The sequence below is a fragment of the Choloepus didactylus genome, chromosome 12 (genome assembly GCF_015220235.1).
Source record: "Choloepus didactylus isolate mChoDid1 chromosome 12, mChoDid1.pri, whole genome shotgun sequence".
NCBI classification, from domain to species: domain Eukaryota; kingdom Metazoa; phylum Chordata; class Mammalia; order Pilosa; family Megalonychidae; genus Choloepus; species Choloepus didactylus.
In genome coordinates this window covers 63393070-63395774 of record NC_051318.1, presented here as the reverse complement: position 1 = coordinate 63395774, position 2705 = coordinate 63393070, and the positions used below count along the sequence as shown (strand labels likewise).

The window sequence follows — 2705 nt, the reverse complement described above, 5'->3', positions numbered from 1 at the left end:
ACTGACTTCCAGAGTGGCTGAACCATTATACAGTCCCACCAACAATGAATAAGAGTTCCAATTTCTCCACATCCCTTCCAGCATTTGTAGTTTCCTGTTTGTTTAATGGCAGCCATTCTAATTGGTATGAGATGGTATCTCATTGTGGTCTTAATTTGCATCTCTCTAATAGCTAGTGAAGCTGAACATTTTTTCTTGTGTTTCTTGTCCATTTGTATTTCCTCTTCAGAGAACTGTCTTTTCATATCTTTTGCCCATTTTATAATTGGGCTGTCTGTACTCTTGTCATTGAGTTGTAGGATTCCTTTACATATATGCAAGATACCAGTCTTTTGTCAGATACATGGTTTCCAAAAATTTTTCCTCATTGAGTTGGCTGCCTCTTCACCTTTCTGACAAATTCCTTTGAGGTGCAGAAACTTCTAAGATTGAGGAGTTCCCATTTATCTATTTTTTCTTTTGTTCCTTGTGATTTGGGTGTAAAGTCTAGGAAGTGGCCACCTAATGCAAGGTCTTGAAGATGTTTCCTTACATTATCTTCTAGGAGTTTTATGGTACCATCTTTTATATCGAGATCTTTGATACACTTTGAGTTAATTTTTGTGTAGGTTGTGAGGTAGGGTTCCTCTTTCATTCTTTTCGATATGGATATCCAACTCTCCCAGACCCATTTGTTGAAAAGACTGTTATGTCCCAGTTCAGTGGTCTTGGGGGTCTTATCAAAGATCAGTCGTTTGTACATCTGAATGTCTATCTCCGAATTATCAATTTGATTCCATTGATCAATATGTCTATCTTTGTGCCAGTACCATGCTGTTTTGACAACTGTGGCTTTATAATAAGCTTCAAAGTCAGGGAGTGTAAGTCCTCCCACTTTGTTTTTCTTTTTTAGAGTGCCTTTAGCAATTCGAGGCATCTTCCCTTTCCAAATAAATTTGATAACAAGCTTTTCCAAATCTGCAAACTAGGTTGTTGGAATTTTGATTGGGATTGCATTGAATCTGTAGATGAGTTTGGGTAGAATTGACATCTTAATGACATTTAGCCTTTCTATCCATGTACATGGAATATTTTTCCATCTTTTAAGGTCCCCTTCTATTTCTTTTAGTAGAGTTATGTAGCTTTCTTTGTATAGGTCTTTTACATCTTTGGTTAAGTTTATTACTAAGTACTTGGTTTTTTTTAGTTGCTATTGAAAATGGTATGTTTTTCTCGAGTGTCTCTTCAGTTTGTTCATTTCTAGCATATAGAAACATGACTGACTTATGTGCATTAATCTTGTATCCCGCTACTTTGCTAAATGTGTTTATTAGCTCTAGTAGCTATATCATCGATTTCTCAGGGTTTTCCAGATATAAGATCATATCATCTGCAAACAATGACAGTTTTACTTCTTCCTTTCCAATTTGGATGACTTTTATTTCTTTGTCTTGCTGGATTGCCCTGGCTAGCACTTCTAGCACATATTGAATAACAGTGGTGACAGCAGGCATCCTTGTCTTGTTCCTGATCTTAGAGGGAAGGCTTTTGGTCTCTCACCATTGAGTGCTATGCTGGCTGTGCATTTTTTATATATGCTTTTTATCATATTGAGGAAGTTTCCTTCAATTCCTACCTTTTGAAGTGTTTTTATCAAAAAGGGAAGTTGGATTTTGTCAAATGCTTTTTCAGCATCTATTGAGATGATCATTTGATTTTTTCTTTTAATTTGTTAATATGTTGTAATACATTGATTGATTTTCTTATGCTGAACCATCCTTGCATGCCTGGAATGAACCCCACTTGGTCATGGTGTATGATTTTTTAAATGTCTCTTTGGATTCGATTTGCAAGTATTTTGTTGAGAATTTTTGCATCTATATTCATTAGGGAGCTAGGCCTGTGGTTTTCCTTTTTTGTAGCATCTTTGCCTGGTTTTGGTATTAGATTGATGTTAGCTTCATAAAATGAGTTTGGTAGTACTCCATTTTCTTCAATGTTTTGAAAGAGTTTAAGTAAGAATGGTGCCAGTTCTTTTTGAAAAGTTTGGTAGAATTCCCCTGTGAAGCCATCTGGCCTTGGGCATTTATTTGTGGGAAGCTTTTTATCACTGATTGGATCTCTTTGCTTGTGATGGGTTGGTTGAGGTCTTCTATTTCTTCTCTGGTCAGTCTAGGTTGTTCGTATGTTTCCAGGAAATTGTCCATTTCCTCTACATTATCCAGTTTGTTGCCATACAATTGTTCATAGTATCCTCTTATAATTTTTTTAATTTCTTCTGGATCCACAGTAATGTCACCTTTCTGATTCATTATTTTGCTTATATGGGTCTTCGCTCTTTTCGATTTTGTTAGTCTAGCTATGGGCTTGTCAATCTTGTTGATCTTCTCAAAGAAAAATATGGAACACTTCATGAATTGCGTGTCATCCTTTGCGCAGGGGCCATGCTAATCTTCTCTGTGTCATTCCAATTTTAGTATATGTGCTGCCGAAGTGAGCACCCATATATTTTCATTTATTTAAATGTTATCTCTAAGACTTATTCCCTGGGAAGTCTGTTTCTTGGTTCGGTAACCAGCTAGTGATGAGATTTTTTTTTTTTTCTTTTCTTTTTCTTTCTTTTTTTTTTTTTTTAACCTTTAGCCCTGCTATCAGGAAGGTCTGCCCAAGGCAAAGGCAGTGTGCAGGGCTTTCCATGTCTCTCTGGGTCTCTGTCTTCTCCTGGA

At 36.4% G+C, this 2705-nt stretch overlaps 1 non-coding gene across 1 annotated transcript; it reads right to left on the bottom strand.

The window, feature by feature from the left end:
• Positions 1–2373: 2373 nt before the first annotated feature.
• LOC119507507 lies at positions 2374–2480 on the bottom strand. Its single transcript, XR_005211265.1, has one exon. It is a non-coding gene; the product is annotated as a U6 spliceosomal RNA (small nuclear RNA).
• Between the last annotated feature and the right edge of the window lie 225 nt (positions 2481–2705).